The sequence below is a fragment of the Gopherus evgoodei genome, chromosome 1 (assembly GCF_007399415.2).
Source record: "Gopherus evgoodei ecotype Sinaloan lineage chromosome 1, rGopEvg1_v1.p, whole genome shotgun sequence".
In the NCBI taxonomy this organism is placed as follows: domain Eukaryota; kingdom Metazoa; phylum Chordata; order Testudines; family Testudinidae; genus Gopherus; species Gopherus evgoodei.
The window spans coordinates 170,586,934-170,603,680 of NC_044322.1; positions in this window are offsets into that span (position 1 = coordinate 170,586,934).

Here is a 16,747-nt window from a genome sequence, read left to right on the forward strand (position 1 = left end):
GAAAATGTTGAATAGGGTCAGGCCTCGTACCTGCAGAACCTCACTAGAAACACTTCATTTGATAATGACTCCCCTTTAACAACTAATTTTTGAGAGCTGATAGATTTAATGTGTACTACTTGATACTGTATAATGCTAATTTTTTAATCAAAATATTGTGTAGTACTAAGTCAAACACAATACAATAGTTTAAGTATATTATGTCTGCATAGTTACTTTTATCAGCAACATTTGTAATCTCCTCAAATAATTAAATTAGATTTGTTTGACAAGACCTATTTTCTAACCATGTTGACTGAACTTCCATTCCTACTATTTAATTCTACATTAATGGAATCCTGTATCAGCTTTTCCATTATTTTATTCAGGATCGATGTCAGGATTTAGCACTTTTACCACAACATTAACACTCTTCCAGTCATCTGGAATTTCCCAAGTATTTCAACGTGATGACCAATCTCCTGGCATAATAACCTCCTATTAAACTGCTACCAAAACCACCTGGGCTTATTCATACCACACACCCTTTCAAGTATGCCTTAGCAGATACAGTCATGACTATATTTACCAGTGAAAATGCCAATCTCAAATCATATATGGTAAGAGTGAACGGTATGTACTGAGCAATTAATATCCAGTTGTTTTATTTATAAAAGAGTTAGGGATTATTATGATGGAAACATACCAGATGATCCCTTGTATAGACTTGTTAATGTTGCTGAGGAATATATTTAACCCTCCTGTCAGGTGAAGTCAGTAGCAACAAGAACTGGGTTACTATCTAAGGGTTCCTATTAACCAGCTCAAGCTCCCACCCGGTAAACTAGGAAAATTTACCACTACCCCTCAAAGAGGCAATACTTCCCCACTCACAAGCACTGAGTCTGTATATAAAAAACAGTAACTTTTATTAAAAGGGGAAGAGAAACAAGCATAAGTTTGGAAAACATTACAACCATATTCAAAAACTTGAGATCATAAGCAAAACATCTACCCCACAGTACATTGGGCAATATCCTTCATCTCAGTTTCTCACCTTGCAGGGTGAAAGTCCAACAAACAAAGGTTCTTTTAATATGCCACTCTCCTCTCCCTCCACTGTAATCCATTCACAGTTGCTGTCCTGGGTCAATGAAGACCCAGAGTTCAGAGGTGCGTTCACATGAGTTCATGTTCCATCCCAATGAGCGATGTCTCAGCTGCTGCCGCCACCACCACAACTGGCTGACAGTTGCTATTGTTTACTCTGTGTCACTGCCCACTGGGCCATCATTCACTCCACTGCTGCCCTGTTGCACTCTCTGCTACCTCCTGCCTCTCTACTGCAACCTCTGTGACACTTGAAGTCCCACCACTTAATCCAGCTCTCAGTAATTTCAGCAGTTAATGTGGAACCTCACTGCTAGTGCAGGGTGTGCAGTCTTTCATTGGTATGCTGCCCCACAGCAGGCCTAAGGCTTAGCACTTAGACCTGGTTATCAGTGATTTCAGCTCTAGTGAGCGCTCAACAAGAGAAGACTCTCCATGAGTCTAATCAGCTCAGTATTTAAAGAGTGGAGAGGAGGAGAGTCAAATGGCATCTAGGATTCTTAGGGAGAGCCCACACCACAAGGTAGGAACATCTGTCCCCAACCTCGCTCTCCTTTGACTGGGATTTGGCATTTCTACTCCCTCCTTAGCGAGTGCAATTCATTTTAGTAAAAAGAATGAGGAGTACTTGCGGCACCTTAGAGACTAACAAATTTATTTAGGCATAAGCTCATAAATTTGTTTGTCTCTAAGTTGCCACAAGCACTCCTCATTCTTTTTGCTGATACAGACTAACACGGCTACCACTCTAAATTCAGTTTAGTGTTGCCCCCTCAGTCAGAACATGCTAAACACAGTTCTGCTGCTCTTTACTCTTACAACAAGAATAACAACATTTCTTTCCCCTGTACTCAATATATTAAAGTGATTTGTAACCCAAAACCAGCCAAAGGTGATCACTTTGGCAATTCAGCTTTGTCTGCTGATTACCCTGGTGTGTTCATGTAAATATGGTCTGATCCTGAATTCTTTCCCCCGCCAGCACATAACTAGATGTCAGGGGAGAGCTCATTCAGACCATGCTTCCATATACAAGTATTTTATATAGGGACTCCTCAAAATTGACTAGTATGGATGTACCTGCTTAGAATTGATATAGTAGGCACCATTTTTGTCATCAAACTTTTTAAAAAATTTCCGACAAAAATGAATTCAAATGTTGAAAAAATCTGTTTTGAGGCATATATAAAGTTTTGATTTCTACTGGAGTGATGATTTTAGAACTGGTAAATACATTTTATGCCAAGCTTACTTGCTGCTTTGGTAGAAAAATATAATTTTATTTAAATTAAGCAATCTCAGGAAGACATTCCTCAAATTCTTTGGCTGTGTTTAATGTAGGTAAACTAATAAATTGACTCTATTCAGCTTTTGTAAGTCTTACCTAACAGAAAATTAATACGAACAGAGATTATATGTGGTTGGTGAGAATATAACTCTATCTTCAGAGACCCATAGCTCAGTCCTCTACCAGTCTGGTTTCTGCCAGATGTAGAAGTAGAAAAAAAACCTTAAAGGAATCTTGTGGCAACCTGATCCTGTGGGAAGAAAGGCCCAGTTCAACCCTTAACATAGACCACAACAGCTTCAGTGCTATTCTAAACTATGCATTGGTTGAAATACTCCTCGGTGTCTTTGTCAGCCAAGGACTGCTGGAGTACAACACTGGAGCAGTTGGGTTTGGTACAGAGCCAGCCATGTCAGCTTCACATCACTTAAGGAGTCATTGAGCCTAAATTAATTTATTTCACATTATAGGATTTGACATACCAGGCCCAATCATTGGCATTGTGTTTCTGGCACTGGCCAAAACCTGATGCTTCAGAAGAAGACAAACACTCACCATAATGCATTTGTACAATTGTACAATGCTGGTGAGTGAGGGGTGAGGTTCCAATTTTTATTGACAATTGGCTTATACCTTGAAGAATAAGATTTTCAGATAACAAAAGAGTCATAGTGTAGTCACACACTTGTAATGTAGATATGTATTTTTCCATTTTATAGAACTGCACTCACAGTGCTTTGAAGGATCATGGAGTAGCTGCAGAGCGGCCTTGTACCCTGTCTCCAAGCTGGGAATGATGGATTCCATCTTGTCATCCCCCAAAAACCTCTGTGAACCTATGTTTGTTCAGATGTTGTGCAGGGTTTTGAGAGCAGTGATTCACCCAAGTAAATTCCATAATTAGCCCTGTGTTTGATGTCCTATTCTTGTATTTGTCCAGGGTAAAACTCAAATACCTAAAAAGACACCATAATGGAACTATTGAATTTGAATACACTTTAATCCAGTGTAGTATTAATTGTAAGTTTTATATTTAGCAGTGCTTATCTTAAATTTGTTGGTGCATGGCAGTGCCAGGGACATATGGTAGACTCAAGAAGACTAATAATTATAATACAGAAAAACTTATGAAATAAGGCTACCAAGCTGGAGAAGGTCCAGGAAGAGACATTTCCACATACTTCTTTTCTTATTTTCAAAGTGGCAGTTCTAATCTGCCAGGCTAACATGTTGTTACCGGAAGATTTGAAACCAATTATCTTACTCCATCTATTCCAGTAATTAAGGTTGTGACCGCCTGTGGCACGATGCGGCCTCGGTTTGTCCCTCAGCCAGGCTGTAGGGTATCCCACCACCTCGCTACCAATAGTCTCCCTCCCAGTCCTCAGTCAGGGCGGAACAACCGACGTTGAGTCCAAACGCTCAGGCTTTCGGGCAAGGCCGAGCAGCAATAGTTGAAAGCCCAGCCCTGGGGTCAGGGTGGGGCAACGAACACTGAGTCTGTATGCTCAAGCCCTCAGGCAGGGCTGAGCAGCAACAGTAGGCCTGGGCCTCTTCAAGCCAGGGAAAAGGGGGAGTCTGCCACCCTCAGAAGGATGGCAGGGGGGACACAGGCCCTCCCACTCCACTGCATCCCAGCCCCGGGGCCCTAGCAGCAGCAGAAACTCGCTGCTGTCAGTGGGGATCCTGACCGCAACACACTGACATTGGTTCTGGCAGTGCTGCAGCCAGACTGGGATCGGCTGCCCCTGGGCTACTTCCACACTCCCCCTCGTCGGGTACTTGAGTGTCGAGGTGTCACCAGTGGTCTCGAATACCATCAGTTCCTCGGGGTAAGTGGCAAACCGCAGGCTCGGCTCCTCCTCGGGGTAGCGGGCAAGTGGCAGGCTCGGCCAGTCCTCTTTGGGGTAGCGGGAGTGGGGTAGGCTTGGCCAGTCCTCCTCGGGGTAATGAGCTAGGGGTAGACTCGGCCGGGCCTCCTCGGGGTAGTGGGCAAGGGGTAGGCTTGGCCAGCCTGGTGCTACGGCAGGCCAACCGCGACCTTCTGCTGTCTCCCCAGTGGGGACTCAGTCGCAGACGTCTGGCCTTTCTGGCGGCTGGGCCTCCACTGAGCTCCGCCGGTTAGCCTTTATACTTCCGGGTCTGCGCCGTGACCTCTGAGGGGCAGGTGCAGGACCCAGTGGCTCCGCCCACACTGGTGCTAGGGGAGGTTTGTCCCTCAGTGAGCCTGTGGGGTATCCCACCGCCTCATTACACCGCCCTAAAGGAATTTCCAGAGAAAGCTGCACGTAGCTAACTTTCCCTTGAAAGGACACGGATACAGCCCTCCGATCAAGAATAGGCAGCAAGCAGTACATTCTTTGAAAACAAAAATAAAAATGTATTTGAAAGTGAAGGATTACAATAAAAGAGGAGAGACAGAGGTAAACATAAAACAAACAGTAAAGGTTACAGATACAATGTAAAGGAAGCAGCACGATAAATAAAAACACAACACAGCAATAACAATTCCACTTAACTCTGTAACATACAATAATCTAACAATATATCATTTACTTAATACTCTATAACAATATAACAGCCAAGCATGTAATGTAAACATGTAACAATATATTGATTAACTCTAATATTAATTACTTAACATTAAACATTCAATAAATGCTGATCAGGTGATTATCAGATGGGTAGGAAGATCTCACTCAAACCACAGGCATCCAGCTTTATTTACACTTGAAACCTAGTCACTTTAGGATGATAATATTACATAATTCATTATCATAATTCAACCAATCAGCTTTCAGGTATTTGCATATTCTAATTCGTCATGTGTATCAGCAGGTCACATTGAAGCTCAGCCAGTCAGCTTCCAGAGATTAGCGTATGCTAATTAGTCACATGTACAAAAAGCTACTCCCCTGTCTCATAGAGTCCTATGGGCTCAATGCATTTGTATGGGGTTTGTCAGCTGACCTTTAGATAAACTCTAGCTATTTCCTGTCTGGAAGTCTGATTGGTTTCTATAGACTACAATATATTTCTATTGGGTTTTGCTGAGTCATTCCCACAGGAAGTGATGTAATCCCTTGTGTAAATTGCATCATCCCTATTCATTTCAATGAGCTCCCATGTAGTCTTTTGGGATTTTCTGTTACATTACATAATCCTATGGCCGCCATTTCTGTATTTTCTAATTTAAACTATTGCTAATTTTTATTTAATTAAAGCCTTATTCTTAAAACTAATTTTTGTTCTAAGAATGTAAAAGGGTCCTGACACTATCACCACTTATTTTATGTTCAATTAAACAATTTTATAGTTTCAGAAAATTTAAATGTATTCCAAGGTTTTACTGCAGATTTTCCCCATTCAGAATTTAATAAGGTATTCCAGGCAACTGAGGCAAAATTCTTTCGTGACAACATCAGCCATTCAAGGAATGAGACTTAACAGATGAACTTGCTCTGACATATAATGATTTTTTGTGGCCAAAGTAGGGGAGATTTTTTGGAAATAAAGAACTTGGAAAAATACTGATTGTCAGTGTAACATTTCTGGATGCTTTTTTGCTGTTAAATAACTAATAAGTGTGTTAGTTATGGAACTAGACATCTGTAGGCATGCAGTTTCCAGGAGAGTTACCAGTGTGGAGAAGTGTAAAAAGGCTGGCTAAAAAAATGTCTGAATGCTCTAGATCATATATACCCTGAGGTTCTCATTTAGTTTATTTAGTCCTTACTCAGGCAAATTGCTACTGAAGTCAATGTGAACTTATCTGAATGAAGAGTGAGTTAAGACTTAGGCCCAGATTTTTGAAGGTATGTAGGATGGGATTTAGACTCCTAAGTGCCTAAATCCCTTTTGAAAATAAGTTTTAGACCCTAAATCAGTTAGGTGTTGACACTGACTGCAGCAACAGCTACATACCTCTACAAATGTGGGTGTTAGTGTGGTAGCTTCATATTTGACACGTGCAGTTTACTCACTACCTGCTTATACCTTTACTTAGCACGTATTTTCCATAGTGGAAGTTTCACATCTTGCATGACTCACAGGAGGACTCACCTTTTGAAAATAATTATCTGCCTTTGTCTGTTTTGGTGACTATGACTAAGCCATCTTTCTATTAAAACTGCTTCAAAAGCCTGAATTTTCAAATTATTTAACCGACTATAAATATAATAACTTGCAATTACACAGACTATTTAATCATAGGTTTTCAAAACAATTGTAAGTGGCATCCTCGGAAGAGGTAGAACACCTCACCATTCATTTCAAAGTCCTTGGGACAAACTGCTTTGTTCCTGACTGGAATTGAAACTTGCTCACTACAAAATGCAATCAAGCAAGCAGGAGCATTTTCGTGAAATCAAAATCTGTGCGATACAGTGAGAATTCAATGCTTTGGATTTTTCATCTTTCAGATTAAATGCCCCACTGCTGGTTTAAAAAAATAAAGGCAAAACTTTAAGTGCCAAATATTTATTCTGAGGAAATAATCCTGCATCACTGAAACCAATGAGAATTGTGCCACTGACTTCAAATTAGAGATGCTCAGAAATTGTTCGACAGAACTCTGTTTTGTGGGAAAATGCCCAGTTCATGAAATCCAAAATTTCTCTCAAAAGCAAGTCAGGTTTAACAAACTTTAACCTCATTACAGGTTCCCTACTGATTTCTGTATATGATCCAGTTGAAAGATCAGGGGCATAGTGTGGTCAGATAGTAGACTTTGTAAAGCATTTAGGGATGTATCTTAATAAAGTGTTGTTAGTTTAAGATCATATTGCTGCCCCTTCTTTGGATACAAGTGTCCCATTCTGGCACTAGCATTGACAATCTGCAGATATCTGGAGCCTTGAAGGTTGGCTTCCCAGTAGAGGAGAAATCAATGTTGTAGAGTCTAGGTATATTCTAAGTGTATCTTGTTTTATTTTCTCACATGTACAAGTCTTTTGTATTGCGAGAAAGGCTAAATAACATTTCCCAATTCACTTTCTACATACCATTCATGACTTTGTAGACCCTATCACAACCCCCTTTGTTGTGTCTTTTCTAAGATGAATAGTCCCAGTCTTTTTAGTCTCTCCTCATATGGAAGCTGTTCTATATCCCTAATCATTTTTGTTGCCCTTCTCTGTTTTTTTTTCCAATTCTAATATATCTTTGTTTTAGATGGGGGTTAACCAGAACTTCACACAGTTTTTAAACTGTGGGTGTACCATTGATTTATATAGTGGCATTATGATATTTTCTGACTTATCTATAGATTTCCTAATCATTTCTATCACAGTTAGTATTTTTGATTATCAGCACACATTGAGCAGCTGTCTCCAAGATCACTTTCCTGAATAGTAACATCTAATTTAGACCTCATCATTTTGTAGGTATAATTGGGATTATATTTTTCAGTGTGCATTACATTGCACTTATAAACACTGAATTTCATCTGTCATTTTGTTGCCCAGTTCACCCAGGTTTGTGAGACCCTTTATAACTCTTCACAGCCTGCTTTGGACTTCATTATCTTGAGTAATTTTGTATTATCTGTAAACTTTGCCATCTCACTGTTTATCCTTTTTTTCCAGATCATTTATAAATATGTTGAACAGCACTGGTCTGGTATAGATCCTTGGGGGACTCTGCTATTTATTACTTTCCATTGTGAAATCTGACCAGTTATTCCTGCCCTTTGTTTCCAATCCTTTAACCAGTTACTGATCCATGAGAGGACCATCCCTCTTATCCCAGGACTGCTTATTTTGCTTAAGAGCCTTTCATAGACTCATAGAAGATTAGGGTTGGAAGAGACCTCAGGAGGTCATCTAGTCCAGTGGTCCTCAAATAGGGATCCGGGGTCCTCTGGGGGGCCACGAGCAGATTTTTTGAGTGTACCAAGCAGGGCCAGCATTAGACTTGCTGGAGCCCCACCGCATGGGGCTGAAGCCCAGGGCCCTGAGCCCCACCACCTGCAGCTGAAGCTTGAGAAATTGAGCTTTGCAGGGCCCCCTGTGGCATGGGGCTCAGGCAATTGTCTGGCTTACTACCCTGTAATGCCAGCCCTGGCTTTTATATGCAGAAAACCAGTTATTGTGGCACAGGTGGGACGTGGAGTTTTTAATAGCATGGTGGGGGTGCCTCAGAAAGAAAAAGGTTGAGAACCTCTGATCTAGTCCAATCCCCTGTTCAAAGCAGGACCAACCCCAACTAAATAATCCCAGCCAGCAATTTCTCAAGACTGACCTTAAAAACCTCTAAGGATGGACATTCCACCACCTCCCTAGGTAACTCATTCCAGTGCTTCACCACCCTTCTAGTGAAATAATATTTCCTAATATCCAACCTAGACCTCTGCCACTGCAACTTGAGACCATTGCTTCTTGTTCTGCCATCTGCCACCACCGAGAACAGCCGAGCTCCATCCTCTTTGGAACACCCTTCAGGTAATTAAAGCCTGTTATTCAATCCCTCCTCGCTCTTCTCTTCTGCAGACTAAATAAAGTTCCCTCAGCTTCTCCTTGGAAGTCATGTGCCTCAGCCCCTTAATCATTTTCCTTGCCCTCCACTGGACTTGCTCCAATTTGTCCACATCCTTTCTGTAGTGGGGGCCCCAAAACTGGACTCGGTACTCCAGATGTTGCCTCACCAGTGCCGAATAGAGGGGAATAATCACTTCCCTCGATCTGCTGGCAATGCTCCTACTAATACTGCCCAATATGCCGTTAGGCTTCTTGGCAACAAGGCTACACTGCTGTCTCATATCCAGCTTCTCATCCACTGTAATTCCCAGGTCCTTTTTTTGCAGAAATGCTGCTTAGTCAGTCAGTTCCCAGCTTGTAGCAGTGCATGGGATTCTTTCTTCCTAAGTGCAGGATTCTGCACTTGTCCTTGTTGAACCTCATCAGATTTCTTTTGGCCCAATCCTCCAATTTGTCTAGGTCACTCTGGACCCTATCCCTACTCTCCAGCATATTTACCTCTCCCCTCAGCTTAGTGTCATCCACAAGCTTGCTGAGGGTGCAACTAGACATTGAGCCATTGATCAATACCCATTGAACTCGACAATCTAGCCAGTTTTCTATCCACCTGATAGGTCATTCATCCAGTCCATACTTCTTGAACTTGCTGGAAAGAATGCTGTAGGAGATCATATCAAAAGCTTTACTAAAATCAAGGTATATCACATCTACCGCTTTCCCCATATCCACGGAAGGCAATCAGGTTGATCAGGCATGACTTGCCCTTGGTGAATCCATGCTGACTGTTCCTGATCAACTTCCTCTCCTCCAAGTGCTTCAAAATGGATTCCTTAAGGACCTGATCCATGATTTTTCCGGGGACTGAGGCGAGGCTGACTGGTCTATAGTTCCTCGATTCTCCCTCTTTCCTTTTGAAAAGATGGGCACTATATTTCCCTAATTTCCAATCATCTGGGACCTCTCCCAATCACCACGAGTTTTCAAGGATAATGGCCAATGGCTCTGCAATCACATCAGCCAACTCCCTCAGCACCTTTGGATGCTTTGTATCCAGCCCCATGGACTTGTGCATGTCCAGCTTTTCCTTTTGGTGAGAGACCTTGTCAAAGGCTCTCTGAAAATCTAAGTACACTATATCGCCCTTATCCACATGTTGGTTGACCCCCCTCAAAAAATTCTGATAGATTGGTGAGGCATAATTTCCCTTTACAAAAGCTGTGTTGACTTTTCCCCAATAAATCATGTTCATCCATGTGTCTGATAATTCTGTTCTTCGCTATAGTTTCAACCAATTTGCATGGTACTGAAATTAGGCTTATTGGCCTGGAATTGCCAGGATTTCCTCTGGAGTCTTTTTTTTTTTAATTGGTGTCCCATTGGCTATCATACTATCATCTGGTACAGAAGCTGATTTAAGTGATAGGTTACCTACCACAATTAGTAGTTCTGCAATTTCATATTTGAGTTTCTTCAGAACACTTGGGTGAATACCATCTAGTGCTGGTGATTTATTACTGATTAATTTACCAATTTGTTCAAAAACATCATCTACTGACCGCTCTATCTGGGACAGTTTGTCAGATTTGTCACTTAAAAATATTGGCTCAGGTGTGGGAATCTCCCTCTTATTCTTTGCCATGACGTCTGATGCAAATAATTCATTTAGTTTCCCTGCAATGGCCTTGTCTTCCTTGAGTGCTCCTTTAGGACTTGAATTGTCCAGTGGTCCCATTGATTGTTTAGCAGGCTTTCTGCTTCTGACGTACTGAATTTTTTGATTTGTGTTACACTAGTTTTTCTTCATTCTTTTCTGGCCTGCTTAATTATATTTTTACACTTGACTTGCTAAAGTTTAAGCTCCTTTCTATTTTCCTAAGTAGGATTTGGCTTCAAATTTTTAACAGATGCCTTTTTGCTGCTAATTGCCTCTTTTATGCCTCTGTTTAGCCATGGCGGTATTTTTTTTTTTGTCCTCTTACTGGTTTTAATTTGGGGTATAAATATAGTTTGAGCCTCTACTTTAAAAAAAATAGTTTACATGCAGCTTTCAGGCATTTCACTCTTGTGATTGTTCCTTTTAATTCCCATTTAATTAGCTTTCTCATTTTTGTGGTGTTCCTCTTTTTGAAGTTAAGTGCTACTGTGGTGAGTTTCTTGGTATTTTCCTCTCACATGGATGCTAAATTTATTTGCACTATGGTCAATATTGCAATGCAGTTGAGTTATGCTCACCTCTGGACCAGATCCTGTGCTCCACTTTGGACTAAACCAAGAATTGCTTCTACCTTTTATTGGTTCCAGGACTAGCTGCTCCAAGAAACACTAATAAATGGCATCTAGATATTGTCGCTCTGCATGCTGTCCTGAGATGACATGTTTCCAGTTAATATGGGGACAGTTGATATCCTCCATTATTATTGCTTTTTTTGTTTTTGTAGTCTTTCTAATCTCCCTGAGCACTTTAAAATTACCATCCCCATCCTGGTCAGATATGGGTAATGTATTCCTACTGCAATACTCTTATTATTCAAGCATGGAATTTCTATCAGTGGAGATTCTGTGATACAATTTGATTCATTTAAGATTTTTACTATATTTGAATCCATGATTTCTTTCACATATAGGGCCACTCGCCCACCAGCATGACCTACTCTGTTATTCCTATATATTTTATACCCTGGTATTACTGTGTCCCATTGATTATCATCATTCCATCAAGTTTCTGTGGTGCCTGTTACATCGATATCATTTAATACAAAACATACAATTTAGTCCATTTTAGTATTTAGACTTCTAGCATTTGTATACAAGCACTTAAAATGTCATAGTTTAAGCAAAACCAAATAATAGACTTTCTTTTGGATTTAGTTACCCTTGTAGATGAACCTAAATAAAATGTACAGCAAAAAATGGATACATCAAATAATCCCATGGCAAGATACCAGGAACACAGAGATGAATTTTTTTTTCTTTTGAAGTGGTAGTGTCAAAATCACCAGTAAATTACCAGAATTATGAAAACTAAAGATTAATCACCATCTATGGAAAACCACATACTAGTATTACACAGAAGACCACATGGCTCCTTCCTAGTTTTTTTATTTTTTCCATGGAAACATCAAAGGACTTTCACCCACTTTCTCATATGTAGGCCAATCCCTTTTTTAAAATGGGATGCACATAAAAAGCATTACTAGCCAAGTTTTGGTCTCAGTTGCGTTCTTTGTTCCCAGAATATTGTATTGGCTGAGTACAGGGAATTTTCTAAGTTACTGCAGTACCAGTCTGATGTCTGGAGGGAAAAAATATCACACATCCTATGTCAGTTACAGCATGATGCTTTGACACCAAGGGGCTTTCCACTGGTTGTTGTCATGGCAAAGCAGTGGGAGATCTGACCAAGGATAAAAGAATTTGGTCTTAATGCTATAATGATAATTAATGAAAATCACTTTGGTTAATAAATGTTTCAACAAATTAGTGAAAGGCTCAACATCTTATGTATATGTATGAAGCAATATTCATTGTAACATATTCTGCAATTGAATAAAGCATAGTACAGCTTAGACAAAGGTACTGACACGATTAGTTTTAACCACTTTAGTACGTTACTAGCAGTGCTGGCACCATTTAATCTGTATACTGTAAGACCATGTCTTCATTGCAGAGCTAGCCTGAGCTGTCTACACTAGAGTTAAATCCTCTTGAGCTAGCCTAGTTCTAATGACAGTGGCCACACTTCAGAATAACAGTTGTGTTTCACAGTAAGTTTGTGCTATCAGCTGACTTGTAGAAACTTGAGCCATAGTCTATACCCCCAACAGGCCAGTCAAATTGAGATAAAAGCACCACCACACTTGAGTTACAGGTTTCTGAGGGTGGACAGGATTTGAATTAGGGACTATACTTGAGTTACTTCTTCAGTGAAACTGAGTCCTCAGAGCAGTTGTTGAAAAAAACATTTTGCTGTTGGTTCCCAGAACATATTTACAAGTTTCCAGTTCTCACTTGTAATTTTAGTGGGGTTTTCCCATTTGTAAGAATACAGGAAGTATGAGGCAAAAATCCAATAACTAGAATAAGGAGAAAGGTATTCACTGAAATATCTAGGATATCATCATTTTGCTAAATCTCATTTTAAACTACATGGCAACAAAGAATGAAATTACTACCCTCAAAACTGCTTTAATTAAATTTGGCTTCCACAAGCATAGCCTCAGGAAGGAGATTGTTAATCAAAATGGTAAGAGTATGATTTTAGAATTCAACAATTCTGTTCATCCAAAGAGAGAGAACTCAGTATAGTTCAGTAAAATGTACTGTAAAGTAGGCAAAAACCCTTTTTACAGGACATCTAGAATATTACACAATGAGCACAGTAACATTTTAATTTTGGTATATTGCACACTTACTGTAACTTGTTTAAGGGAAAATATTAGTAAACTTGCTGACAATAACTTCCTAGCAAGTTAAAAAAGTATGGGCTGGATGAATGGACTACAAGATGGATGGAAATCTGGCTAGATCGTCAGGCTCCACGGCTAGTGGTCAATGGCTCCATGTCTAGTTGGCAGCTGGTATCAAGCAAAGTGCCCCAAGGGTCAGTCCTGAGGCCAGTTTTGTTAAATATCTTCATTAATGATCTGGAGCATGGCGTGGGACTGCACCCTCAGCAAGTTTGCAGATGACACTAAACTGGAAGGAATAGTAGATATGCTGGAGAGTAGAGATAGCATACAGAGGGACCTAAACAGATTAGATGATTGGGCCAAAAGAAATCTGATGAAGTTCAACAAGGACAAGTGCAGAGTCCTGCACTTAGGATGGTAGAATCTCATTCACTGTTACAGACTAGGGACCAAATGGCTAAGCAGCAGTTCTGCAGAAAAGGACCTAGGGGTTACAGTGGATAAGAAGCTGGAGATGAGTCAACAGTGCGCCTTTTTTGCCAAGAAGACTAACAAACATTTTGGGCTGTATAAGTAGGAGAACTGCCAGCAGATCGAGGGACATGATCATTCCCCTCTGTTCAACATTGGTGAGTACTCTGTACTCATCTAGAGTACTATGTCCAGTTTTGGCCCCACACTACAAGAAGACTGTGGAAAAATTGGAAAAAGTCCAGCGGAGGGCAACAAAAATGATTAGGGGTTGGAGCACATGACCTGTGAGGAGAGGCTGAGGGAACTGGGATTGTTTAGCTTGCAGAAGAGAAGAATGAGAGGGGATTTGATAGCTGCTTTCAACTACCTGAAAGGGGGTTCCAAAGAGGATGGATCTAGACTGTTCTCAGTGGTACCAGATGACAGAACAAAGAGTAATGGTCTCAAGTTGCAGTGGGGGAGGTATAGGTTGGATATTAGGAAAAACTTTTTCACTAGGAGGGTGGTAAAGCACTGGAATGGGTTACCTAGGGAGATGGTGGAATCTCCTTCCTTAGAGGTTTTTAAGGTCAGTCTTGACAAATTGCTGGCTGGGATGATTTAGTTGGGGATTGGTCCTGCTTTGAGCATGGGGTTAGACTAGATACCTCCTGAGGTCCCTTCCAACCTTGATATTCTATGATTCTATGATGAATAAAAATAAACAAACATTAAAAAGTGGCAAGTATATTAAAAAAAAAGGAGCAAAAAGTTAAATAAAGTCAGTGGGATGGTACATGATGCAAATCAGCACTGACTTTGGCCCAGTGTCATTGATCAAACTCAAATGTCAAAGGAGAGTTCTTTCCTCAATCTAAGTTATATCTCCTTTAAAACATGCTACAGTTTCATCATCCATAAAAGCAATAGAATCAGTAAATATCCCAGCATACCTTTTCATAGGGATATGAATATGATTAGTTTTGGTATGAGGCAGAGTGGTGGTGGTCCTGTTGATGTGTGTTCGGGAGCAGAGATGCGTAGAGCTCCTGCTCCCACCTGGTATTTGCACTCCTGGAATGAAAAGAATGGGATGGGTAAGAATTACTAGTGATTCTAGTGGTATTAAATGCCCCAAAGTGAAGGGCAGAGTAGGGCAGGATGGGAGCTGACCAAGCTTGCTTTCATGCCATCTGTTAAACCAGGAGAGCAGTGTTATATGTCTGTTGTATTCCCTCAATGTGCCTGAGGTATCTCTCTCTGTCAGCACCTCTGGGAACTGTATCTGTTGTTGAAGCGTCCTCCCACCTCACCCCACACACACTTAGAAATCTGTGCCTTCCTTTCTGGGCCAGACAAGGCAAATAGATCAGTGGTTAGGATTCTAGCCTGGGAAGATGGGGTTCAATCTGTAGCTTCCTACCAGGCTTACTGGTTAACCTTGGCAAAGTCACCTCATCTCTCAGTTCCTTCGTTTCCCCTCTATAAAAGAAAGATAATAGCACTTCCCACCTTACCAGGGTGCCAGGAGGATAAATAAATTAAAGATGGTGGTGTGTTCATACTACCATAGATAGATGTGAAAAGTATTTGTACACACGTCTAACAAATTTGTAATTTAAGGTCTCATTTTGTGTATCTATAACTACATTTTAGGATGGGGTGGGGGGACCAATAGCAATGACCAGTAAAGGTCATATGGGAGACTTGATGTGTTCCAGGAAACTGACATTGATGCTGAGGGTAGTTTTGCACATAAAAATAATATTACAACAGCCACACAAATTAAGACACAATGCACAGCAGAAAAACTGTACAGAATTACACAGGTTTTCGCCAATCAGACAAAATGTACACATCAGGGATGATATGCTCTTAAAGATTTATGTTCTGTTCTCATTATACACCTATTCATCATACTAAGCTGAAAGGTCATGAGCCCAGTGTCTGTGGAAACATCTATTTTTACAGCCTGCTCCCTCACACTTGCAGAGTATTCTTTAACAATGTGAGTGCTGGCATGCCTCACTACATAATGAAGACAAACTGTACTTTTAAGAACTAGACAAGCTACACATCATATTTTTTCTATTTTTCTTCTATGTCTTAAATGCAACTCCTAAGGGAGAGAAAGGAAAATTGAATTTTTAGTACATAATTCATAAAGAACCAGTTATCCTTAATGGCCAAAGTCTTGCATATGTTTATCAAGAGAGAAGATATGTGCAAGAAACATATGGTTTTATGGTTCAGACCCATATAGACTTGACACTGTCTTATATAATTTATAAGAAGTTCTGGTTTTCTCCATTGCAAAATGGTTGCAATCGATGTCTAGAATGGTATGAATAATCACACAATGTGATTTTGGATGTTGTCTTGTGGTGCAGATTTTACCCACTTTTATTACACAAACATTTTCAAATGTAGCCCTGTGTGTGCAATTTTCTTTTTTCACTTGCATAAAATTTCCTATATGCTGTTGGTAAACTGAACTGATGAAGATATAAAAGTAACAAATAAAGCCAAATTATGCCCTGTTCTGAGAAACTTTTCATACAGCTCCAGTCATAACTACTCCAAAAGTTGGTTCAATAATGGAAGGCTTTATTAGCAAGAGCTTGGAAGAATTAAGACATGTCAAGGAATAACTTTGTTTAATCAAATCAAAAAGGCTCTCTCATAGAATCATAGACTGTCAGAGTTGGAAGGGACCTCAGGAGGTCATCTAGTCCAACCCCCTGCTCAAAGCAGGACCAATTCCCAAATAAATCATCCCAGCCAGGGCTTTGTCAAGCCTTACCTTAAAAACCTCTAAGGAAGGAGATTCCACCATCTTCCTAGGTAACCCATTTCAGTGCTTCACCACTCTCTGAGTGAAAAAGTTTTTCCTAATATCCAACCTAAACCTCCCCCATCTCAATATGATGTGTTAGATTGAAAACTACTGCCACACACTGTGAGGATCAAGGTGATCAAAATGGAAAGATCATGGGCTAGATTAATCCTGAAATGGGGAGGGAGGGTCACAC